Source organism: Anas acuta, chromosome 2, assembly GCF_963932015.1.
Source record: "Anas acuta chromosome 2, bAnaAcu1.1, whole genome shotgun sequence".
Classification (NCBI taxonomy): Eukaryota; Metazoa; Chordata; class Aves; order Anseriformes; family Anatidae; genus Anas; species Anas acuta.
In genome coordinates this window covers 30,438,610-30,466,588 of record NC_088980.1, presented here as the reverse complement: position 1 = coordinate 30,466,588, position 27,979 = coordinate 30,438,610, and the positions used below count along the sequence as shown (strand labels likewise).

At 35.7% G+C, this 27,979-nt stretch overlaps 1 protein-coding gene and 1 long non-coding RNA gene across 4 annotated transcripts in view; one reads left to right on the top strand and one right to left on the bottom strand.

Annotated features, from left to right (window-relative positions):
* AGMO (alkylglycerol monooxygenase) overlaps positions 1-27,979 on the top strand; it is a 250,511-nt gene that overhangs the window by 157,020 nt on the left and 65,512 nt on the right. The window lies entirely within an intron of this gene.
* Positions 1,967-26,957, bottom strand: LOC137852384 (uncharacterized). Its single transcript, XR_011093791.1, has 3 exons — positions 26,375-26,957; positions 16,474-16,514; positions 1,967-10,136 (listed from the first exon to the last, which is right to left on the bottom strand). It is a non-coding gene; the product is annotated as an uncharacterized lncRNA (long non-coding RNA).

The window sequence follows — 27,979 nt, the reverse complement described above, 5'->3', positions numbered from 1 at the left end:
CTGTTTACTCAATAGTTATCTGTTTTGGTCCCAAAAGTTAGAATACAAAGCTTCCAGGGTAAAAACAAAATAAGCTTTTGAGAAGTTTCATCTAAGAAATGCATTTGTTTACATGTCTGATTCTTTCTTCCATTCTTGAAGAGTGTAGTTTTTGTTAGTTTTCCTCAAAAAAAAAAAACACACAAAAAAAAAAAAAAAAAACAACAATAGGTGTTCTTCACTATACTGTTCACTTGCTTCAGAAAGTAAGATTTACTATTTGTTTTGAGACATCATTACAACTGACGAGCCTTAGGGGTTCTCTTGCGGGTGCTTATGTGATATAGCTCTGTCTGCGCTATAAAGTACTGCAGCACAATAGGAACTAATCTCTAGAGCACCGGTTGGTGCTGAGGATCTGAGTTTGCACTGTGCATGTTTTTGCTTTGAATGCAGACTGGTGGGTAGACTAAATTCCCAATAGCAGCTGGAGAGCATTGAGTGTCCTGCCAGAAGGCATCTTCCAGTTGAGTTTCACCCCAGTTTTAACGCTCTGGAGGTGCAATGTGAATCAAAGCTCAAGAAGTGAGGATGATCAGGAGATTTGCTTTTTTAGAGTATTGTTATGGTAAAACACTGCATCTTAGCATCCTCCTAAGTACAGAAAATAGTCAATATTGATACCAACTGAGACCAGAGTTCACTTTTTATTTTTTTATTTTTTTATTTTTTATTTTTTTATTTTTTTATTTTTTTTGTTTTTCCCCGTTACAGGCATCCAACTGAGTTTGTCACATTATACTCTATTCACCTCCATGTTAGTTCATCCCTTCTTGCAATCAGGCTCTGAGGAGCAGAGTTTTCTATTCTATTTTGAAGACCTTATCAAACAGACCAAGAGTTTTGGTTTAGGTTTTAACTGGGCCAGCATTTCATTCCTTACCTAGCTATTCACAGAGAAAAGAAGGGGAAAAGGAGGGAAAATAAAAATAATAAAAAAAGATCAAGGGAATCTGGCATTACTTCTGGGAAACCATACTCGGTACAAATGAGCCCAAGCCTTTGATATATTGACTCATATAACAAGAAGAGTTAAAGTCAGTTTACTGATTTAACACCACCATCCAAGGTTATTAATGTTGCTGTTACAATAAAACCTAGATGCCTGTTAAGGCTCACCATAACATTACATCCCATAACATCCCATCATGCCAGAAGAATAGTGATAGGACAGAACTTAATGTGTAAGAAAGAGGGGAAAATTGTAAACCAAATTAAAATGGATGTAAATTATAATTATAAAAGATGCAGTACATCATAACTCATTGGCAAGTTTGAAGTGAATTGGCAAGGGTTGAAGCGAATAATGCTAGGCAAACAAGTATTCACATGGACACGTTCTTAAATTCGCTTTTGCTTTAAACAACCAAATAAAAAAAAAGGTTTGTATATAGTATATTGGGTTACATGCAAATATTTTCCATGTATAGTGTGTGTACATAATGTCTTATGATATCTGATATATATACAATATAAAAAATAGCTTCGTATATACATCTTAGAACTGTCTTGCTGACATTGTCTTGATCAGTTTACCAATTCAGACAGTCATTATATTAAGTATTAGTTCTTGTAAAACCTGCTGTTACTGAACAAAACAGTTTAGATTTATTCTGTATAACTTAACTATGATGTTCATGTCACAATAATATAACACACTTAATGCACTTATATGTTTCTTGTCAAAATGCTTGTGTATGGCATCTTTCATTTCTTAGTATTTCCATAACTTGACACAGAAGGTTACAAAGAAGTCAAATTTGCCCAGCAATAGGCAATTTTCTTTCAGCCTAGTATCTCACCTTAGTCACATGTAAGTGTAAGCCACCAACTTTGCATTTCTACTTTAAACCTTCCAACTTTTTTAAAAAAATCCACAGGGTTTTGGGTTCCACATGCTTATCAATAGCCTCTAATTTATAAGATATTTACCTTCATAAACTATGCTTCCTAATATTTTAATGCATATACAACATTATATATCCATATATAAACAAGATTGGTTGAGAGGATTTAGTAAATGATAATTAGTGCTGGTGTCGATTGACAAATTGTTCTGTCTCATGAAAATCTAGATGCATGAATTTGTTGGTTTCTCTAGATGGAACAACTATGTGCAACTTCTGAGTGCAGAAAAATGAAATAGATATCTAGAGGAGCAGTAGACTTGTCATCACTCCACCCAACACTTGCATCACATTATAATCCTGAAAAAGCTTACTGCCCTATTTCCATTAATTTTGGTTACCTATTTTGGCTGCTGCATAGCCCAAACAGAGCAGAGTCCCAGCATTTAATTTTAAGATTTATGTGCTTTGAAAAAATTGTATAAGGCAAGAAATATTCTTTCACTTTTATGCTGCAGCTCAGATTTACATTTTTAGAGCTTCCATCAGCTTTGGCAAAATGATGGTTAGTTTGATCCAACTTCTGAAGCTGGGAGTTAGGCCAAGACTATGGTAGTCAGAGATCTGTGAAAGCATGCTGCTGCTCTATTACCTGACACTTTTGGCCCTATTTTCAAGATTTTTATGCTCTTTTTTATTTTCTTGTGTGTATAGGACTCACATTTTCTTTTTCTCTAAGGTTGGAATCTGATACTATTTTTGCTTAGCATCTTTTGCACATCACTAAATGCATTATGAAGCAGTTCCCCAAGCTCAACTTCACTGGGTCTGGGGATATGTCAACAAACAAGTGGTTGAGCTGGCTCTACTATGGACATTCCCATCTCTTATGAGTATTTCATCTCAATTAATGAAACAACCCTGTACTTCTCCAAAATGATGATGTTTACAAGGAGTAGCCTTTGTTTCACCCCCATCAGTTTTCTGGGCACCTGAACATTGCTTCTGAGTGGAAAAAAAATGTTCGTATAATTTGCAGACATACATTTGAGCATTAATAATACAGTTATAGTCAATCAAATAGAAATGATCCAATTTTGTCACAAATAAAATGCACTGAACCTGTATCTGTGGGTGAAGTTTGTCAAAATACAACTAGCTTTGTTGAAGCTATCAAGTATGATGCATTGTGAAAACATATGTGCTAAGGGAGGTCTTTTATCTGCTGGTTTCTATACTTGCTCTGCAAACAATATATGCATTAAAATATCAAGATGGTGCAAATACAAATCTAAACTTTTAAATTTGCAGACTTGAGTTCCTATTTCAATTTTATTTTTTTTTGAGGATTTCTCCCTAAGGTTGTATGCATGAAGCATTTCAGGTTCCAAATGGTTTTGGAAACCAAACAAAGTCAGTATACATACAGCTGAAACACAGAAGGAGCTGTATTGTTTATTTCAGGTAGAGATATCTATAGAATTATAATGATAAAGTGGAGACAGGACTTGTTTTTACTCTTTCAATTAACTTCTGTTTAGCTTATTCTTTGAAATTAACTGAAATGAAAATATCATGAGGAGAAACTGTATCTGCAGGATAAGATGCACACCTTTGCAAATTGAAGATCAGTAAGGCATTTTATGTATGTTTTTTCTCATGCAGAGAAAAAAAACTAGAAAATTTGACAATTGGCCTTTAAGAATCCTTTAAGAATCTGTGGCAGTCATTAGGAAAATATTAATCAATCAATAAAAGGTCAATCAAAGCACACTGAATACAACAAATAAACTATGCTACCCTAATTCTCATGTTCCAAATGAAGTAGAATAAAAGGCAATGCTGCTAATTATAATTTGCCACATAGTTCTTACCAAAAAAAAATAATAATTAATTAAAGAATTTGTGGAAATTTAGGATGCTGCTTCTTTGCTCTTTCTGATATAAAATTGAATCTCTGATATTTTAGCAGTGAACTTAGTACCAGTGGAATAATTTGAAAATTTAATATTTTTGAAGTTTAGCATTCTGTAAAAAAGTCTTTTTGGGGGAAGTTATTTTTGTTTGAGTTTTTGTGGTCTGAATTATCATCCACAAATTTTGTGTTTGGGAAGGTTTTCTCTTTTCTAGTGGATAGTTTTCTACCTTCAGAAAACTCACTACCTCCTACTTTGTTCCTCTTCCCTCACACTCCTATCAATGCCCTTTTTTAGTTAAAGAGAAAGGAAATTAGATGTACAGGGTGTAGGGAATTCTTGACCCACTTTGAAACAGAAGACATAAATCGAACTCAAATGACTTTGCCAATTTGTTGCAAATGTTTTCAGCTAATTCTCTAAGGCTTTTCCCTTGACACCAGGAGAACTTCCCACCTTTTTTAGGTTCACTCCATTGCAAGTGGCCTACATCATATGCGTATGCTTCAGCTTGACAGGTCACAGAAAGTATACACTAGCCTTTCACCTCCAGTTGCCCCTCCACTCGACTTCCTCTAAGCAATATTGGCTTCTGCAGCTAAAAACTGCTTTTCACATATAATGAAATTCACAAGTGCATTGGAGGAAATGTGATTTTTTTTTTTTTCTGCCCCCACAATTTCAATAGCAGTTTATTCCTTTAAAAGGCAAATTGCAGAAGGGAATAACTTTGAAAGCAAACTGGAAATATAAAGACAGGAAATGAGTCTGTGACTGTATAACTGAGTTCATAAATGGGTCCTTTTTCGGTATGAAACTGGGCTTTTAGAGTAGAAAAATCACCTACTTAACAAAACCATTCTCTGTTTCAGCGCTGCAGGAGCATGAAATAAATCCATGTTTCTTTCTAATACATCATTCAGTCTATCAAACTATTTCCAAATGACCGGAGTTCTAGCAGTGCAGCAGAAGGTCCCATACCTCTTCTGGGATGGTGGATTTTTTTAATATAATCCTTTGAGTTTCCTTGTTCATTCTGGTTTTTAAAGATGCCTATAAAGCATTCCTTAATCTGAAGATGAGAAAAGTGCATATTGTTTCTTAAATCACGAACTGCAGACACACTAACTGCCTGCAGAAGTTCTTTTTTTGTTTTGTTTGTTTGTTTTGTAGGGAGGGTTACTGCATTTTAATTCAGACATATTCTTCTGTGTAAGTCTCAAAGCATCTGTACATGCCCATTCTGAATTAATATTTGTTCAGAATCATCAGAATTGTCCCTAATCACCGACTTACAGGACTATCATGTCCAGTGGCATTAATGGAGCACCTAAATCAGTTTCTTTCATGTCAGGAAAAAATTCTCGCCTACACTGTTTAGGTTAGCACACAACCACCATAAATTCCTACAGTTTATGTCTGTATTGACTCAGTCTCACAGATAAAAACATTAGTACGTTAGTAATCAATTGCTTTTTCTTTTTCCTCCCCACTCACTATAATCAAGGTAAAAAGCTCCTAGTCACAAGGCATAGAGGTAGTAAAACAGTTCTTTAGGATTTAGATTCATTTCACTAAAAAGAACTTTTCCTCTCAAACTTGCTTTTTTTTTTTTTGCTTTTTTTTTTTTTTTTCTTGTTGAGAATACTCTGTTTGTTTGATTGTTTTTTAAGATGAGACTCGTATCATAGTCCACTGCTCTCTCACGGTTTCTTGCTGTATTATGACAACTTTTTTCGAACTCAGAGGCCTGAGGAGAAAGAAATGTTGCAAATGCTGTTTCTGCTAAAGCTAAAAATAAATAAATAAATAATCCAGAGGACGATTGAATATTTAGGTTACCTGATGTTGCATTGCATGCATATCACAAAGTGAAAGTACTGCATAGGACATACACCTTGCAAACAAGTAAAGGAAGGACAAAGGCTGATTTCATTGTGCATACGAAAGATTAGGGGTGGTTTGTGGCTAGGCTTTAAAAGAAGAAATGGCAGTGAATGAGAGGGAGATGATGATGATCCATTGAGTTCATGTGGCTGAGCCTAGCAGCTGTGATGGGTTCTCCCCAGGTTCTGCATATTCTGCTTTCAGTAGAACTAATTTTGTGCCATTAGAACATACCCTTTTTTCTTCTTAGAAAGCACCTCAGTGCTCTAAAAGGTTCTTTATTGCTGTAGCCTAAAAGTGTCATGACATTACTGTAAGGTATGTGACATATAGGATGTGAATATAAAATGCAAGATGCCTTATGAGGTATTAAGTTGTTAATAAGAATACCCTGTATCTTAATCTTAGAAGAACTTTATTTATTTATTTATTTTTGGAGGTGAAGGAGTTAATCTTACAAGAGTCTATGATACAGAGAATGATAATAAGATTCTCATGCCAGGCAGAGTAACAAAATGCACTGTGATTTCAAATCGTGACTACCTGCTAACAAAGAAGGTACAGAAAAAATATTGTATGGGAGAGAGTGTGGAGGAGTTAATAATTATTTTTTTACTTTTTTTTTAACTGCTAAAGGTGACACTGCTGAGTCATATTATTCTAGGTATCTGAAAATGGCAGATTGGAAAAGTATGAGATGTATTTGATTTGGCATTTAATTATGGTATAAAACCTGTGAAGCTATCATATTGCTTCCTCCTTTAATTTTACTCTTACAGGCAATTTTGTCTGTCTATCATGTTAGAATGTAGTGTTTTTTTCCTCTCTGGATAGGTCTTATAGGAACAGTATTTTCATTATTCTTATTGATGGGAACTTTGAGAAGCATTATAATTGTCTTCATTGACAGTTGAATTATGTATTTTTAAAGGAAGACAGAATGGACTGGATGACATCTTAAACTTATTTAAATATAGTTCTTTATGTTGTGTTAGAGCAAAAATGCTTTCTTGAGTAAAATAGAATAGACTGAAAACAGCTTAAACTTATTTAAATATGATATCCTTTATTTTATATTATGGAGAGAGTTTCTTTTTTAGATTCTGAGCCAAATTCCACCATGTAACAGTCATACAGTTTATATTATTTTAGTGTCTTAAATGCAAAATAGAGCTTCTACAATACACTTTGCATTCAGATTTGAGTTACGCTAGCTACCTCCTCAGTACCCCTGAGTTACAGAAATTACCACTGCTTAAAATAAAATAGACAATCTACTTCCAGTCTTAGGCTTTTTAAAACATTAAACTTTTAATTGGTTTGCAAAAACTCAATCAACTCAAAGTTGACTAACATTTTTTCTTTATAAAGATGTTTGCTTATATTTGTTTTATTTTCAATAAATTATTGTGCGGAATTAAGCCTATGGTTTTTTTTTTTTTTTTTTTTTTCTTACACCCTGATTTATTTTTTTTTTTCTCTGAAATGTACCTAAAAGATTTCAGCTTAACTTCTAGGCAGATGATTGTGCATATGTGGTAAATTTTGGATGCTAGTGTAATTGTCACTGCTTTCTAAATGACTAGTTCTCTTTTCAATTTAAGAAAATATAATGTGTGGAAAGGCATTATGCCTAACTTCAAGATATTTTTATCAGATGTCTAAATGCTTTTAAATATGTTCATGTACACAATATCACCAGAAATATTTTCACAAATAGACTTAAGAATCAGACTGCTTTTCATGCAACTACATCCAGCTTCTGCATTAGAACAAAACTCTTCACTTGCCCTCAGCCCTTGATCATGCTTAATGTTGTGAGGACAGCTGTCCATAAAGCTTAGGAGTTGGCGACCTGGGGAGGTGGCTAAAGTACCAACATTTCAGCTTTTAAATGTATACCAGTTAAGTTCAGATACAACATAAAGACGGTACAATAATCTCCAACGCTTTGTTTAAAGTGAGTAGCCTTTTTTAGCCACTCAGATCCAAAAGAGAGTTCAGAATTGAAAATATTAAGGATAAGAAAGATTTTTCTTTGCTTTTATATCTTTAAGAAGAAAACCAGTCTCTATTGAGCAGCTTATGTCTCGCTCATCTGTCTACCTACCTGTTTTAATGAATGTTGTTTTTGTTTGTTTGTTTTGCTTTGATAGTTTTAAACATTCGTGTGCTTCTTATGGAATCTGAACAACTCAGGCAGGGTATCTGAAGGTGTAAATGGCTTCAGGTGTTTGGCTTCTAGTTCCCATTATTGTCCATAAAAGGCAGAACTCTTTTATTTAAAAAAATCAAAAATGTTTAAAAGATTTTGTTTCTTTATGACCAGTTGTAATTGTTAAAAGTTCTCTGAGGCACTGGAGAAAAGTGCCCATGTCTTCTGTTCTTTTCCTCTCACTAAAGCATATTATTTCTGGCAGGACTATGCCCTTAACTTCTAACTTGACCAACAAAACTCCCCAAGCAAACTTGAGTTCAATCCTGGATCTGTTGCATAAACCTTCTTCAATAATATTATTCCATACCTATCTGCCTGCTGTTTCCTTCTAACCTTCCTGTTGCTGAAGTCTTTTCCCATCCTCAAGAAATATTCCAAAAATAAAAAATCCTGTACATCTCCTCCCCAGACACAAATTATCTACTATGCCCCTGACTCTGTTCCCTCCCATCAGTATACTGGTCTCTCCACCCAACAGTGCTATGAACTCCCAGGCTTCAGGATATGTACTCAGTTTGTCTTGTTTACTTGGTTGTAAGGCAGGTAATTTATCACTATTAATATATATTATTAGTGAATAGCATTTTAATGGTAATATTTTCTATTGCATTTGTTTCCCTTGAAATAAGAATCATTATGCTTAACCTTGCTAAGGAAAATCAATTATGTACTCTGGATTTTGGTTGCAATATTATATGTTGAAGGGCACCAGTAAGAAAATATCTATGTTGGGAGGTAAATGTAAGATGGGGAAAATAAAGAATCTATCTGATAATTAGGCTGCTATAATGAACTTCAGTACAACAGAGTAATTAACACTTAAACGTTTACTGAAAATTGCTACTCTTTCGAACTTCACCAGCGCAAATAAAACATCATTGAAAAAATGTATTGATTCAATGGATCAATGCAAATGACTCAAGGCCACCTTCAAAACCTCAACCCTGTTAATGAAGATGTGGTGACCAAAGAGAAGGGAATGTGTCCAGCATGTCTTGAACTATATTCTTTTTAACTGGCTGTACATATACCTTTTGAGACCAGTTTATGGGACAGTGAAGTTACTGTGGCCCTGGGTGTTTCATAAATTACTTTTCAGGGCTGGGAAGTCCAAAGGTTAATGCAGGGAGTTATGGTTATCTCTGAAATTCTTTAAACTATGAAAAATATCTATATTGTATATAAAGTTTGAGAGCTTTGTTAATGATAGGACAAATCATGCTAAACAGATCTTTGCCTTCAAAAACAAAATCCGTTCTTATGAAGAAAATAATTATCTCAAGGATTAGAAATGAAGGAATATAGCCTGTGAGTATCCTCATAATCATTTCAGGCAGGAACAGAATGTTTCAGATTAGGTAACTCTCTTCCTGCCAAAATCCCTTGCACCATAGTCTCTGTTAAGCAGATGAAAAAAAGTTGCTGGAACTCATTATTCTAGGAGAAGAATATTTTTACATTTCTTCACTTCAGTTGCTTACCTCAGCGTACAATAATAAGAAATTAAGAAGAGTGTTCAGAAGCTGCTGTTCCTGGTCCCCTGTTACCTCTGTGAATTGTGTCATTAAGGAGGGTGGGACTGCAGACATGAGTCAGTTCAGGGCTTAGTCCAGTGGAACTTTTAGTTTTCACGAGAGAAAGGGAACTTTCTCTAGTTTGCTGGTCCTTCTGGTTACTTTTGTACATTCTGAATCTTTCATCTGCTTCACGTTTTGCATGTGCTTATGTGCATGTAGTTGAATCTTAAAGAATTGCAGATGTATATATATTTCTGAGAATGACATGCTTATCATTCCTCTTTGAGTTAAATGGTCTTTCAGATACCCTTCAGATAGATATTTTTCTTCATGGAAAAGCTTTCTGCCTCACGAGAGTATTTCTTCATTCAAGCTAGGTCATTGGTTAAATAGGTTAAATTGTCTTAGAAATTTAGAAACTTAGAAAAGTTCTCTATATATGGTACCTTACATATCCTATTATGCGGAAAATAAAGTAGGTCTTTTTGTTACGCGTTTTGCTTTGTATACATTCAATTACCTGAATGCATCTTTTTGTGCTTTAAATGCAGTTCCACTGTCTTGGCTTTTTACCATTAAGTACTATTAGAAAAGTTCATATCTGTGTTTTCATTGTTTGTTATTTCATCATTCTAGTATTTGTTGTTGTTGTTTGTTTCTCTTTTTTAATTTAGATTTTGTATTTCTTCTAGCCTTCTGTCATGGCTGATTCCTAGGAATAATGCAATAATATAACAATAAGTGAAAAGATGAAAAGGAAAAAAATTGGGTAAAATAATTAAACAATATTGAGAAATGAAAAACAGAAGCTTAAATATATCTCTGTCTTAGAATGACTACCATTTTAATATGTTATAAAGACCTTTTTGAAATTTGAAGATGATTTTATTTTTCATAATTAGAACTGAATGTTCTAAATCCTAAACCCTTTTATGCTTTCAGCTTTGGGAGCTAAAATGCCTTACCACTATCTTTAGTTATCAAGCTGTAAAAAACTTTAAAATTAAAATTTACAATTTAAACTTCAAGAACCTGAGTAAAATAATATTAACATTTAATATTAACATATTAACAATAATATAAGAATAACAATATAACAATAACCATATAACATATTAATTATATTAATAATATAATATAAATAATAGCATAAAATCTAGACTTTAGGTTAATATTATTTTACTCAGGTTCTTAAAGTAGAAGTGACATGAAATTGCATGATGTTCACCATAAGTCACTGAGGCAGCTTTTCAGTCACCGAGGCAGCTGTAAAGGAAGCTGAAGATGATGGCCACAAATATATTGGTGTAAGCATATCTGAGTTTCAGCAGGTAGATTAGTATTTATCACGTCCTCTTACTTGTCCTCTATGCTTTTTGAGACAGAGACTCTCTAATCTGTTCCTGAGTAAGAATAAAAGGAAGAGGTTTTTGAGCTATTTTTTCTGAGATCACGCTTTCTTTTAATCCAAGACCTCTTTGCCTTGGTCCAACCACTTTATTTCTGTGGAATTTTAAGGGATTTGTGGTTCCCAAGCATCAGCAATGTAGGAATGAACATTGACTCAGGGATCTCCTGGTATACTGTGAAAGTTGATCAGTTTCTTTTTGATACTTCCACTGCTAATGGTATGGTCACTCTGCTTTCTATCTCTTCCACTTTACTTCTCCAGATACAGGAGCCTTACATTTGATGCACTGGAGGATACACTCACTGGGAAGAATTTCTCTGTGCATCATGTTGACATTCCATATGTCAACATGTCACTTCTGGTGTAGATAATACTTATCTCAATAGTATGAGTACTAGAATTTTGTAACAAACACTCAAACTTTATATTTTTACACTTTTTTTTCTATAATATTGTGGTTTATTAGTATGAAAGGTGCATTCATGAAGAGCTAAAAATTAACATTGCATACAGAAAAAGATGAAGTGATTTAAATTACGTTTAGTCTTCAACAGTGAATGATTTATTAGACAGAAAGTGAAATATCTTTCTTCACAGTTGGAAGGTAAAGGACTGCCATGAATACTACTACTTGCAGTAGTCTAAATGACATGAAAAGTTCTGATAGTCTTTATCTTAAACCTGAAAAGAGCTTGTCTATAATACCTATCATTAGTCAACATCATTTTAAACAATTTGTTGAGCTGCTGATTATGAGTTGGTAAATTTGAGTTTCTCTGTTTGCCAACAAGTCAGCATAACACTGAGTTGACAGAAGAGTGAGACAAGAGTTGAGTTTGAGTGAGTCAATGGGAGGAAAAATGACTTAAGTAAATTACAAGTAACAGCTTTCTAACAAACCTTCCTTCTGTTCTTTCATGTAATTTTTTTTTTATTTTATTTTTTTTTACCTCTCCAGAACATCCTATGGTGTCAGATGGCAGATTTTATAGCACAACCAATCACAATTTGAGCTGTTCAGCAATTTCTAAGTGTCAGTAAAACAAAAGCACCAGCGGCTCTTTGCACAAAAAATGCAACCAGACTTTCTGAAACAAAGGCAGCCCTTGATTTTTCTTTCTGTAAATCCTAGTTACGCACTGAGTGAGAATGTGTGCTGCATATCCTTTGAGCACATCATGGAACTGGCAGCTTGGACACGGGCAGCTGTAAGTCTTTGTTAGCACTGACTCTGGTCTGCACCGGCACCAGTACCGCCAGCCCCAGCATGATTTAGAAAGTCTTGAAAGGCTCAGGTTACGAAGGCCTGCCTCTAGTTACATCCACTCTGCGTTATAGTAGTCAGTCTCTTGTTTCCTTATGGGCAGGATCATGACCCAGCATCTCCACAGTGCTAGCAGATTGTCCTGATATATATGTTAGTGGCCCAGTACTATCCTAAAGTAGCTGTGTGATTCTCGAAACACAATGTAGTGTTAGTGCGATTCTGTCCCTAGGAAACTATTGTCATTTTATGCTTTCTGTTATTTTATCCCTGGAATAAGGAGTGGACAAAAATCTGATCCTTTCTTTTAAACATTTTAATGGTATATTAGTACCCAGGCAGAATATAAATGTGCTAAAGAAAAGTTTTGTTTGTTTGTTTGTTTGTTTTAAAAACTCATTCTGAAAAGTTCTTAATTTTTGTTGGGCATTTTTATATAATTTTGACTTACTGAAACAATAGTGTTAAGCTTCAATATTAAATGAAGCTAGCTATGCAATTGCAAGCTGCTGTCTTATTATTTAATAATAATCAACTAATTAAATTACCTTTCTTATGCGCATTATGTCACTCACTAAAATTCTGAGAGGAAAAATAACATTTTGAAATCTGAATAGACAGAAAGGGTCATGCTTTGTGTTGTTTTTTCTTGTTTTTTTTTTGTTTGTTTGTTTGTTTTGCTTTTTTTTTTTTTTAAAAAATGTTGTAATTCATAATAATGGGGTGATGCATCACACCAAAGCAACTAATATTGAATTTGAACTGTTTTGGAAAATATGATTTAAAGATGTTCACACAAGACCACTGATTGGTGTTGGCAACCAGCTGTGCAAATCAGTGAATTGCTGCATAAATACCAGCATTGTCAGTTGTTTATGTTCAAAAGTATGACCACAAAAACTAAACTAATAGATACCAATAGAACAAATAGATATCCAAGGCATTAATTCTTGAAAACAGATAATTAAACAGTTTACTGAATGGCTGGAGGACTTAATCCAGAGAAGTTGTAGGTTGGTATTTGCCAACGTTGTCTTTTCTTAACAGGACCTCTAGCAGTAAACCTGTATCACTGCATGAGTTCCAAGGCAGGCTGTCCATTTTCTCTTTATTCAATTATATTTTTTAACAGATGAAACAAATTTCTTACAGCAGATCCTAATCTCTTATCAATAAAAGAAATTGGTTTTGATTTCAGCTTCCAGAAAAAAAGTATTATGTTATGATTTTCCTGTCAGCAAACACATTTTTAAGGGGGAGGGGAGAGTGCTCTAAAATTAGGCAAGAGAGAAGATGAAATCAAACGGAAATGCATTCCTCACAGGAGATAGGCTAGTCCTTCCCCCCCTCCCTCAGCCCCCCTCTTCCTAAGCAGTCATTAAAATCTGTTTCTGAAATCTTAACTTTATCAACTACAGATAGGAGAGTAAAGATATGTGTGGAGAAACTCTTTTTTTGAATGAGTTCCATTTTCCCATAACTCCAGTAGGGACACATGATAAAATTATCAATGAAATGTCCTAATTTGATCCTTAACCAAAGGGATGTTGTCCTATGAATCATCTGTGTTTGTGGGAGGCAACACTGAAGCTAACAGAGCAGGAATGGGCCCCAGATGTTTTCTGGGAAGCTGGTTGCACTGTAGTCTGTGTGTATTACCTAACGTAGGCGACCATATGGAAGAAAAGGTTGGAAACATCCCATTACAAGTCATATATCACTGAGCTGACAGCAAGGATTTCAGCTTGTTTTTATTTAAATCATGAAAGCAGCTGCTCAGCTGTCTGGCTGCATTAAATTTAACCCTTTTTCTAGCAAATGAAATTTGTTTTGTGAAATGGCAGACAAACTGCTGCTCTTGCAAAAACCAACCAAACAAATAAATAACAACAACAAAAAAAGGTTAGAGCATCCTGCAGTAACCCATGTGCAGACAGAAGGACAGCACTAATAATGGCTACATCTGCTGCTGGGTGATTGCATAGCCACATTATACACTTGCACCTTATTAAACACCAGAAAACCCCTTTTTCTGGAAGGGTAACAGCAGAAATACATGTGCATTACGTAAAGATAGTATCTTTTTTTTTTTTTTCATTTTAATCTACTTATTGTTTAATGGGTGCACACCTTTAGAATGAACTATTACTTTTTTTTAGTTCTCTCATCATCTTCCATTTTCTATGTTATTTCTCTGTTATTATTTCTTCTTTTCTTAATTTTCCTTCCTTTTGTCTATTTGTCTTTTTATTTCCTGTTCATGCCATGTAGCCTCTCTTCTGTCTTCTTTCCTTTTTCCTTTTCTTCCTTTTTTCCCCCTTCCCATTATTCTCTCCTCTCTCTCTAGCCAGTGTATAAGCTTTCCTCAGGGATCCTCCCAACTCTGCTTCTCTGTCCCCTTATTGTATGCTACTTTTTTTTTTTTTTAAAAAAAAAAAGGTTGTTTGCGTCAGTAAGTAATAATCTCTGGCCTCCAAATCAATCCTTCACCACATCTGTCTCAAACAGCTTATTGGTTTGTTATTTTTTATCACTCTTTTGCTAAAGAGAGAGACTTTAACAGAATCCTGACAGTTACAGTTAAGTAACAGACATACAGTAAGTACAGACTTTAATTTCCTGTGTAGAAATCTGTAGAAGAAATATAAGGAGGATCCAGCATAATACTAAACCAGATTAATAGTTACAGCAAACTAAAGAATGATAAACTTGGTTTGTCTCTTACTGTTTCGTGGGGGCTGTAATCTTTATTCTGTGCTACATCTCTCCTGCTCACCTCCATCGTCTGAATTTTTATTTTTTTTTTTTCTGTCAGAGCATGGACGTTTTCTTATTTTTTATTCTTCATGTTCTATATTGCATCCATCATCCTTTAAGACTACAGAATATTTGAGAATAATTTCTCCTGCATCCATCAATCAGAGTCTTTGCTATAAAGAAATGGTATGCTTACACTGACAGTTAATTAGCTAAGTATTTGATACAAACTTTTACATCCAAATTAATTCTCTCTTCTTTAGACATAGTGGAAGTATGAGGAGCTTGGCAGCACTCACTTCCAACTAGTGATTTGTCTCCCAAGAGAACTGGTGTAGATGCAACCTATGCGCTCCAATGCAGGTACCAGGTTTTGGCCATAGTAACAGTATCTCTCCCTGTTAGTTTTGGAAAACAGATAGGATCAAGAACCAAATATACTCCACTTTGGTTAAGAGCAACAGAAAGTGTCCTTACAGGCCTCTCACCAAGCCACAGGGAGGTTCTTCATGCACAGACACTATGAACGGCAGCCAAAAAAATGCCCTCTTGCGGAAGAGGTAACTTCCATAGTAACACTCTGCTAGTAATTTCATGTGGTCTCTCCACATTTTGGAGATAAATCTTTCTTGTTATTTTAATACCTTCGGGATTTTTCCTGTCTGATTCCCGTCTCCCTTTCCTTTGTCACAACTATTCTTCTGAAACTTTCAATGCTACCTAGAGTATGACATGTTTTCCTACTTATAACAGGTTGTCTGTTTTCTGCTGAAGACTTCTGTTCTGACTTTCCAAGATTTTGCTCTGTTTCATCTAGTTCACAGTCACCCACAGTATATAGCAAGAGGTCTAAATCCATGTTCAATAAGACTTAATTTTTTCCTTCCAGACGTCTGGTATCACACTATGTACAAGTGTCCAGCTTAAGGTTAATAAGAGATTTCTTTATTCAGAGTAATACTCAAAATCACAGAATTGTGGAAGTTGGACCTCTGAAGGTCATCTAGTACAAACCCCTGCCAAATAGGATCACCTAAAGCATATTGTGCAAGATGGCATCCAGGCAAGTTTTGAATATCTTCAGAGAAGGAGACTCCACAGCCTTTCTGGGCAACTGGTTTCAGTGACTACAATTCCACCACTACCTGTAGTTATCTCCTGGAGAATTCTGATGGAAAATTCTTCACTTGTACTGATCCTTCTCCTCCTCCTGAAACACTTTCTTCCCTATTGCAGCAGCCTTGTCTCAGAGTGTTGGGTAGCACATACTCCTTTCACAAATACAGCATGGCTTGGATCTGTGGGGTGACTGATCGGCCGTGATTCACAACTATCTTCTTGACCAGCTAAGCTTGTTCAACCAAAATACGTCTGGAGTATTATGTTCTTTCACGGGACATATAGGAAAAGCCTTTTCTGAAATGCTTTGCTTTTTTGCAAATATGGCAGTTTCGGTTAAAAAAAAAAATTGTCTCTTGTTATCACATATTATTCTGTAACTTTTTGTGAAGTCCTTCTATTTGCATTACTTTTGAGTAAACATTTTGCTTTAGCTTTATGTAGGATTTGTCTTTACAATCATGCAAAGTAGCATCCTTCTCAAATACGACATCTTACCTGAGTGTGTTCTGCAGCACGTTTTTGAAGTTTCATTTTACCTAGAGATGCAAAATTCTACAAATCACTGATGCTCTTGGATAGTGTGCTCACTTGTTCTAGGTTGTTGCATAAGTCTAAGGCCTCAGACTAAGAACTAGTTTCAAAAGGCAACCATTTGTCAGTCTCCCATCAGGTTGTGTTGTGTTTTTTTTTTTTTTTTTTTTTTTTTTTTTTTTTTCCTTTCTTTTTCAGAGAACCAAGTTCTTGACTGAATTTTTCTAGTTATTTTTCATTATGTTAGGTAGTTCCAGCTGGACCGGAGACCTTAACTTCTCATTTTTACTTTCAGCAGCTTTCAAGGAGCTATGTCCTCTTTTCTTCAGTTTATTCAACATGCATAAATTGTAGTTAACTGCAAGATATTGTCAGGCCTATATAATTAAGACAATTAATGTAATATAAATACTAATGTGTATAGTAATATAACAATTAGTAATCCAACAAGTACAAGAAAAGAGACAGTGCAGAGGGAAGGGGAAGTGAGAAGGATATCTCCTATCTACATGGTTCACTGCTAATCTGCTTGGCTAGCTAGACATGTCCAAGGCACTCTTTGGAGTGCTTCAGTTCTCCCTCAGCCAGGGGCAGCAGGGAACCAGAAAGGGTCTCTTTCTGCAGTATGAGGCTGCTTGAACTCCCAGAGCCTTAACACAGAATCTCACCCAAGGAAATCGACCTGATTTTTCCATGAGGTCCTCCAGGTGGCAATGCAGACAAACTAACAGGTCAGAGCATGTTTAAAAATGCAGAACTGAGAACATTTGAAAGTTTACATTACCAAAGTGGTCATTTTAATTGTGTTTAATATAAAATGTTCATCATTCTGGCAGGACTTCTAAGTTCATGTAAATGAGAATTGGGGGTAAAATGAGAGATAAATTTGATTTCTGCGATCCTATTAACATCATTATTTAGTTCACAGCTAAGATTAGAAGGTAAGATTTTTAATTTTAAAACAAATAAATAAAATAATTACAGCTGAAACCACTGAAATTAATCACGGCTTATTTTTCATTATTGGTGCTTAATTCTCCACAGTTGTGTGTATTTGTTGCTATTTATCCCTTGTGGAATGCATGCAAAACATTGCTATTATGATTTTACATCATTTGTACTGATTTTATGAAGCTAAAGATATGTGTATAGTAACATATACATACAAGATACACATGTTTATGTACATATACACAAATGAGATGAAGATGCAAATTCTAAATGATTTAACAATTTTAGCTGTCTGGAAATAAAAAGCAGCTAATATGTTCAGATGAGATTTCCAGACAATTAATTTCACTATGCTTGTATTTCACAAATGATTAGCTGGGTATCTAAAAAGTCTGACTAGTTGCAGGATTTTCCATATCCTCAGTCATAAACTGTTGCTCACCATTAAGCCAAAACTAAACTCTTAACAGTAGAATACCAGGCTTTCCAACCTAAGATTCAGGAAAGACTTAAATAAGATTTTTCTTTATACTTGTTACAGAGAGGTTTCAACTGCAACCCAAAACAAAAACAAGTTTCAAGTGCCAACCTGCAGGAACTGACTTAAATAATGATTAGTTTATTTGATGATGTGAAAACCGTTTGCAGCATGCCACTCTCATATACTTTACAAAATACAGTACCCACTGTATAAAATACCAAGCTGGCAAGATTGATTTGTCAGGGAAAGGAACTGTGAATGGAATTTAACCTTCCCAAAAGTACCAGATGCACCTATTTTAAGCTATCTGTAAATATTTTTTTTTCTTTTTTAGAAAAGAAAGTCCTCTGCAGTTTTATGAAATGATGTCTGATTTTCTAAAGATTTTTTTTCAATATGATCCAACACCAGTTTGAACTGCAATATTGGTTTCTTATGTGAAAGGAACAAATTTCTCATTTTAAGTTGGCCATTCAGATGACTAGCATCAAGTCCCCACACAACTTTTCTGATTTTGAGATTTTTTTCTCATAAAATACAGGATTTAGGAATAATACCTGAAGTTTATTATATGCATTTTTTGTTGAAACGTTATACCTGTTTATGCAAATTACTATTATTTTATTTTATTTGTAGTTCTGTTATGCACTACTATTTTGTCTGTACAGAAAACTTAAAGGAAATGTTTCTAACACGCACTTTTTTTGAAGGGTGTTTTTTTTTCTCGATTTGTCACTATGATATTGAGTGCTGCTTCAGCTAAGCATTCCACAAATAAACCGACACAGTAAATCTTTTGTGATGGATTACCAGGCCACACAACTATTTACAGAAACCATAAAAATACTCCAAAGGATAATTAATTAATTTATGTGAATTAATAAATATAAAAATTAATGATGTGAATTACTATAATGCTATGTAATTTATAACCTGTTCCTCCCAGAAAATTCCAAAGCTACATTAGTCACTTAAGACACTCTGGTGTGGAAAATATATTTCTGTTCTGTAATGTGTTGTTAGATTTTAGCCAGAGCATGAAGAGTAAAAGCTGGTTCTGACAACCAGGAATTTGAGGATCTGTGGTTCCACTCCGTGTGTGTTTCTTAGCATGTGACAATGGCTTTCCTGATATTTTTGTTCTATAACAGTTACAGATTCTGTGATTTTATTACAGATTAAAGTTTAGCAAAGCATTTGGGGAAAAATTTTTAGTTTGTGTTATGTTCCATACATTTGGCTGTACAAAATATTTATCTACATGGTTTCTTATCATTGTGGGAACTGAAACTGATGTTATAGAAACTTCATCCAACCATATGTTTCTAATACCAATATTCCCTGTAACTTCTGTAAATTTGTGTTTCAAATTGTGGAATAGATGTATGTAATGTATTTCTATTCTATGGATATTTATTTATAATGTTCTGTTTAGTTGTTTTTTCTCCAGGTCTTTAATGACACACCAATATAAAGAAATTTCCATATTCAAAGAGAACATGTCACTTAGTAAACTTCTTCCTAATATTCTTAGAATGGCTTGGGTTGGAAGTGACCTTAAAGATCACCTAGTTCCAACCCCTGTGCCACCCACCAGACCAGGTTGCCCAAGGCCTCATCCAGCCTGGTCTTGAACACCTCCAGGGATGGGGACACCACACCTTTGCTGGGCAACCTGTTCTAGTGCCTCACTACACCTGAGTGAAGAATTTTTCTGAACTAAATCTTGCCTCTTTTAATTTAAATCAATTCCCCCTTTTTCCACCCCTGTCTGTCAGTGTAACAGTCACTTTCCATCTTTTTTATAAGCCCCTTTTAAGTGCTGAAAGGCTGCAATCAGGTTTCCCCAGAGCCACCTTTTCTTCAGGCTGAACAACCCCAGATCACTCAGCCTGTCTTCATAGGAAAGACCCTCCAGCCCTCTGATCATCTTTGTGGTTCTCCTCTGGACCCATTCTAACACATCCACATCCTACTTGTGCTGGGGTCCCCAGGCCTGGACACAGCAGTCCAGTTGAAGCCTCATGAGGGCAGAGTAGAGAGGCACAATCCCCTCTCTCGACCTACTAGCCATCCCTCTGTTGATGCAGTCCAGGATGCAGTTGGCCTTGTGGGCTACAAGCATGCACTGCTGGCTCTTGTTAAGATTTTTATCCACCAGAACCCCCAAGTACTTCTGTGCAGGACTGCTCTCAATGAGTTATCCACCCAGTCTGTGCTCATATCTGAGATTGCCCTGACACATGTGCAGCACCTCGCACTTGGACTTACTGAATCTTATTAAGTTCACATGAGACCACTTCTCAAGCTTGTCCTTTGGATGGCATCCCTTTCCTCTGTTGTATCTACTGCACCACTCAGCTTGGCATCATCTGCAAGCTTGCTGAGGGTGCACTTAATCCTACTGTCTATCTCATAGATAAAGATATCAGTTCTGGTCCCAGGATGGACCCCCTAAGAGACACCGCTTATCACTGGCCTCCACCTGGATATAGAGCCATTGACTGCAACTCTGGATGTGGCCATCCAGCCAATTCCTTATCCACTAGATGGTCCACCCTTTAAATCCATCTCTTTGTAATTTAGAGATAAGGATGTTGTGTGGGACCGCGTCAAAGGCCTTCCAGTTAGATAACATTGGACAGTCTTCCCTTGTCAACTGATGCAGTCACTCCATCATAGAAGGGCACCAAGCTAGCCAGGCATGATTTCCTCGTGGTAAAACCATGCTGGCTGTCTCGTATCATGTCCCTGTCTTGCATGTGACTTAACTTTGTTTCCAGGAGGATCTGTTCCGTGACCTTTCCAGGCACAGATGTGATGCTCACTGGTCTGTAGTTCTCAGGTCTTCCTTTCTACATTTAAAAAAAAAAAAAGTGATGTTTCACTTTTTCCAGTCATTAGGGACTTCACTTGACTGTCAGCACTTTTCAAATATGATGGAGAGTGGCTTGACAGCTACATCAGCCAGTTCCCTGGGATGCATGTCATCGGGCCCCATAGACTTGTTCAGTTTCATCAAGTGGCCTTGAACCTGCTCTTCACTTATAGTGGGAGGGACTTTGCTCTCCCAGCCCTCATCTACAGGTTCAGGGAAATGAGAGCTGTGGGAAGCCTGACTGGAAGTGAAGACTGAGGCAAAGCGGTTGTTGAGTTTCTCAGCCTTCTCTATATTTGCTGTTACCAGTCCTCTCTTCTTCTTTATCAGAAGGGGTACACACTCCTTGGCCTTTCTTTTCTGGACAGTGTACCAACAGAATCCTTTCTTGTCAATCATCATATCCCTTACCAAATTCAGTTATATTTGCGCCTTGGCTTTCCTGATCCCATCCATACACATCCAGACAGCATCCGTGTACTCTTCCCAGGCCACATGTCCCTGCTTCCACTGCCTGTGCATTTCCTTCTTACATCTCAGTTTGACCAGCAGACTGAGCCATGCTTTCTGCCTTCCCTGCTTGACTTCTTACAAATGGGGATAGAGAGCTCTTAGCTCTTGCACTCTAAGAAAAGTCCAGCTGTCAGCTTTGATCATTATGAGTATATACATTTTAATACTATTTCCATATGCTAAAATCCATTTTGACCTTTTGCCCCATGATTTATTCTGATATGCTATTACCATGGGATGGTAATATGCTATTACTATGTATTCATGGGATGCTGTCCAGGATGGGAATTGGGTGCATGAGAAGGAATGGGTTGTTATGTGAGAAAACCATTCATGTGGTTCCTACTGCAGGTGGAATGCCAGGCCAAACATTGCTATCAGCAGAGATTGAGGCAGACTGCTCTGGTTAAAGAGGGAGTGACAAGATTGGAGAGGGGAGAACTGAAAACAGCAGTTTTTTACTGTTTATTTTTATTGGTGGTGTAGTAGCAAGATGGTGAACACAACAGTGAAAAAAGGCGAGGGGGGGTAAAAAAGCAACCAACAAGAAGAAAACAAAAACCATGGAGCTATAAAATAAGGAGCATTTTATTCAGGAAAGCTGCAAGCATGAAGTTATGAGAGTTGTATTGCTGCTATGTTGTTATGAGGCAAGTGTTCACTGAGCTTTATATGTTTATTTGTGATGTGTCCCGAGAGCCTGTTTTTTTGTTCCTACTTTTGTAAGCTTAACATGGGATGTCTACAAACATAAAATCATAGATGCAGACAATGCTAGGATGCTGCTCCCATCTAGGCTTTAATGATGTAGAGTAGATTGACTGTTTACAATGTCTTCAGAAATAGGAATTCAAATCTTGTTATATCTTTATGCCAAAGGTTGTTCCCAGTCAACAAAGCTGCAAATGTCTGATTATTTCAGCCGGAGAATCAGGGTGTTTGGATAATATTAAGCCTGTGCATGCTTTTACCTAGTTGTCACTAGCTATAAAAGTTGTATTTGACTTGATGCACCACATATTCTCAACTGGATTTGAGTCAAGAAGCAGTCCTTGGGGTTGCTTGGAGACTGCCTTTCCAAAAATTTTCAAGCACTTTTTCAAACTTGTACAGGGTAGATGTCTAGAATACAATGGGATATCTTCATACAAGGTTAGACATAAGTTTAACATAGATATAATAGAAAATAGAGTTAATAATATGGTGCAGACACATTAACCATTTGTAATAAAGCAGGACTGATCTGTAGGAAAAGCAGAATTCATAAGCATCACAAAAGTAATTATGCACTTCACTTGTAAAAGGGAAGCAACAGTGTATTTATTGAAGAAAATAGTGATTTAGCAAAGATTAATCATGAAGAAGACAGATATTTTAGAAAGTTCTTATGGTAAACTCAGCATTAACAAGATTTGTGATGGCAAGGTCACTTAATTATTAACTGCGTAGATGACAGGTTCAGATTAAAAGTGTCAGGAAGACCCCTTGCTTCACAAGTAATGAGGTACCTCATGAATGGAGTAGTCCCTTTTGCCATCCTAACTCCAAGGAGTCTAGATGTGACCAGATCCTATCCCAATCCCAGATTCAACAGTTTATGCCTAAAGGATTATATCAAATCAATCCTTATCTTATCACTTAGCAAAGATTACAAAGTTTCACCATGCTTAGCAAATTATTTGCAAAGTTTCAGCAAGCTAGTTATTGATCACATACCAAGTATCTGTCTGAGGTAAGGAATCTCTTGATGTCAAGAAGTAACCTTGAGAGGGGTCCATGCTCAAGGGGAAGATCCTGTCATGAAGCCCACTGCAGTACAGGAGAACTCAGTGGGCTCTGGGCCGTAAATAGGGGTATTTACGGGCTAAGATGATTATTATCACGTCATATTTGTATATCAGCCATGTTTGGTTGGTGCATGCACCATTAGCCCTTGGATCTACCTTTCCCAAATCCACCTTGAGTCTGGTTTTGCTAAAACAACCATATGCATTTATCATGGCTGCCATTGATGGTTATTCCCAAGCAAGGGTATGGGTGAAAGGTCAGGTTGGAGCAGGGCAGGAGGAGTACACCACCACAATAAGGAAATAGCCAAATAATTTTGATTAATAAATCTATTGTGAGGTCATTCTGGTCCCATAAAATTTGTGTATAACAGAAGAGTTGAAATTTGTTGAATAAATTATTTCTTCTGAAAATGAATCTAAATGTACCTCACAGAAACATAGCTAACTTTCATTGCAAACATAACAAATATCTTCAAATGCATTTTTTTTTCAAAGCAGAGAGAAGAAAACAGACTCTAATCCATAGTTATATTTTTTGGATCAATAAATTATTGTCCCCTACTCCTCATGTCTGTAATAAGCTCCAGCCAGATGAATCTTATGTGTAAACTTCAGTATGTTTTGACAGAATGATGATAATTACACACTTATCCTTATTTCCCATTTCCAGATACTCGACATACTACACATTTTCTTCCTTTTCAATCAACCACACATTCTGCACAACTCTCTGATTATGTTTTTTACACCATCAGGGTGGAATATTTGATTTGTTCTTTAAATGAATATATCACAGTGAAACGCTTCATAAAGGGATTGTGGGACTGTGGAGATAAAATCATTAATATAGGTCTGATATAGTTTGCATAGTTTCCTCACCAATTCTAGAGTAAAAATAAAAAATAATAATAATAAAAAATCATATATGTTAAAGATATATAAATATTATATATATGTTATATATACGAATGTTACATATATAGAAATGTTATATATAAATGTTATTTCTTTATCTAATATTTTTCAGCTAGTCATACTACAGTACTGAATACAAATGCATAGAGGAAGGCTCCCCTGGGAGCCAACCCTGTGCTCCATTTGCCCATTTGCATGGCTTATGGCCTGGTGAGCAAAGTTAAGCATGTTGATCCAGATCAGAATCAGCCCTGTAGCATGGTCCCACAGAAAGCTTACAGATAGAACAAACCTATCTGTTTAAAATTATCATTGTGTGGGCTTAGTAAATGAAAAACTCATGTTTATTTATTTAAAAGTACAACATCTGTGTCCAAACTTGTTTGGTTCTTCACGTTCTTCTTTGTTTCTGGATGCATTTACATAATACAGCAGCCTGTAATAAGCTTATTCATATATTCATCTATGGATAGATCATCCATTTATTTTTCTCTTATTAGTGGCAGATAGAGGTGCTTTTAAGTCACTTTTTAAATTATTTATTTTCTCCTTTATTCCAAAAATTAATTCTCTCTGATGGTGATATTATAATATCAGTAGTAAATCCCTTTAGATACGGACTAATCTTCTTGTGGGATCTGACAATATTATCTTTAACAACTGGGAGGAGACTCAGATGCTACATTCCAAATTGTCTGTAATAGTCTCTCCTCAGGTCCTATTATCTGTCATCACTATGGATGTGCCTGTAAGTCTTCTATAAGATTATCCTGTTGCTAAGCTATTTTACTCATCTGGACATCATTTGTTTTATGATGCAATATTTGTTCTTATAGCAGAAAAAAATAAGTATATTTCTTGCAGACTTTCAGGGTTAATCCTGTATTTTTTATGTGAGTACTCCTTTAGACTTCAGTAAGATTACTTCTGTGAATAAAGGTTGCAAGATTAGATCATATGTCACATATGTATGAATTCATTATAAATATGTCTATGCTTCTATAACCCTGTCCCCTTTCATTCTCCTGCTTTAATGATTTTTATCATAACACACTTATTTTCCATGTTTTCTGTATGATTCAGTAATGCAGTATGCTTGCTTTCAACAAAAATGGAAAGTAGTGTTTTTATAGTGCTGCTGAAAGCATGATTTGACTGATATATGCATAACTGCAAAAGACTTTTATTCTGACAGTGCTTGAAAGAAAAAATAATATGCTTTCAATAAAAATTGGAACAATTCATTATTAGTCAGGTGAAGGATAGAAAAATAATTCAAAGAGATAGCACAGCAAAAATATTACAAATAACTAAACTAAGACTAGAGATAAACATATATTATTGCCTAGGTTAGTTAGTTTTCAACAAAACCTCTTTGATCCTGAATAAACAACTGAAAAAGATGACATTCTTATTTAAATAGGTAGCAGTGCATTGATTCCTATTGTCACACAGGGACAATAGGGGAGAATAGGATTTTCTTTTTTTGTGTGTGTGTGTGTAACCACCTGACATTTTGAAGACCTCCATCATTTAGTTTGGAGGAAAAAAAAGGTTATTGCTCTCTTTTAAGGTGTTAGGTTATCAGATGCTGTGTTATAAAGGCTTGGACAAGAAAACAAAAAGACACTGATATATTTGGAAGTGCAATAAATGAGTTGCAAAGGAGAAAGAGAGACAGGGCAGACTAAAGTTAGTGATACAGGCAGCAAAATTCCCATAGCTCTTTCCTGTGTGAACAGTTTTGGGCAATGTTTGGCTCAAGTACAGTAACTTTTTTACTGAATTTGTGACTTTCTAACCAGCTCAGACTCACTGACTCCTTATAGTTTGGTCAGGTGAAACCACTTTCGTAGTCTTATTCTGTTCTTAGAATTCATACATGATCCATCTCGTGAAGTACATGCTCCATCTCTAAGGAGGGAGCAGCAGCCTGCATGGCTGATCAGTGAGATCACCACTCAGAGTAGATCTAAGTTCTTATCCTTATGGCTTAGAAATAGTGTATCTACCACGCTGGATTTGACTTCATTTTGACTTCATCAGCTTTAAAGCTCCTCTGGTCTGAAGTAAGAGCTCAGAAAATCACTTAAAGAATACTTTGGAGGAAATTGTCAAACCAAAGCTATTTCTGTGTCTGGGAAATGCACTGGCTGAGAGAGCTGTTTAGCCATTAGTACAAGAACATAGTTTGATGTCTGAGTTGAAGAGTTTTCTGTCTGGATGGTGATCAAGTCAACAAAAGCATAAAAAAGTTGTTGGGACTGAATGTAAATGAAAAAGTATTGATGAGTAATGGGGAGGAGAGGGCAAGCCCTTAGGAAGATTGGTCCATACCTGTTCAAGTAGCCTGCTGTGAATCTTTAAGCAAACATCATTCAGATGACTTACGGAAGAATGTCTTTTTGATTGTCTGATAAGAATTACCACTTCTACAGAACTGTTCTTTCCCAGAGATTTTTTTCAGCTTTTTACAGAAAACATTGATCATCTGCTTGTTTCCACTGTTGACAGACAGATGTTTCTTCATTTCATAGACATTGTGACAGAAGGAGCAGGCACTCACTGAACACTGCAGGTAGAAAACAGGTGCAGCCGTGCATGAGAATGACAAAGCTGTTCTTAAAAGCAAATGATCTGGTGAACTGTAAGCTTAACAGATAGTGATTGTGTTGATTCACTGAGCAGTGGCTAATCATTAAATCCAGCAACACATCTTGTTTATGTGCTGTTCTGCTTTTTATGTATCAGCTAAAACTATATACTACTCCATTTGATGTAAATTAATTAACTGTGTTTTAATTGGGAGATTTATCCAGTTAAGAAACATATAATACTTCAAAAGGTGTTACTTGGAGAAATGTTGAAGGGAGTCATTATCATGGCTACAAAACGTATCTGCAACCTGTTCAGAAGAAAAGGATAGACATTTGACCTACTAATCTCTGAATCTCATTGACCATTAATATGTATGCACAAAAAAAAAAAAGGATAATTACTAAACAGTTACTATATGTACATCACTATTTAATGTGATTTCAATTGAATATATGAGGTAGGTGATGTTATATACAATCCTGGGCAAAAACATTTCAAAATGTAACTGCATATGTATTTTCTTTTTGACTTCAGAGAGTTACACTCAAGATAAATATCACCCAACAGTTCAAGATAAAATCTATATTATGGCATTCAGCCTACAGTCTGAGGAAACTAATCTTTCTAGAAAATACATAAGATACATGTATTTTCTATGTAGCTTTGAATTTCCCTTTGTATATATATTTATATATATATGTATATAATATATATATATAATACCCACTTCTAAGTAATGTCTTTTCAATAAAATACATCACAGCTTTTTTTTTTTTTTTTTTTTTTCCCTTAAATAGTCTCTGCTTTAATAATTAAGGTCTTTATCCTGATCACTAAATTTGTGCTCAAGAGGGGGAGATGGGAACATTAGTGCATGCTCTCACCTATTTCACAGTTTGAAATCCTCCCCACCCCTCCCCTCCAAACAAAAACAACAAAAAAATAAGCTTTTTGAACATTTTTATTGTTTAGGTAATCAGTACCTGTGCTGCCAGGGTTTATTGAAAGCAGCTGGATGCCTGACTCTGTCCTCCCTCTTTCTTGAAACTGCTGCCAGAACAGGTAGTCAGAAACGGAAAGTAGAGAAATATTTGAGCATCTGTGCACTCTCTCTCTCAGGAAAACAGCTGTGGCTTCCATAGGAAGCACTCATTTTTTCCCATCAGCCAAGACTTTGGATACCCCTGGGTCCAGTTTTGGCACAGTGAGCCAAGTAGGATGCAGTTTATGGCTCAAAACTATGAGAGAATCTGTTCAGGCGGTCCCATCCCTGGCAGAACATTGAGAGAAATTCCCCAGGCTGCAAGCCACATGTGGGCCTCTGACCTTTTATTAGCACACCAT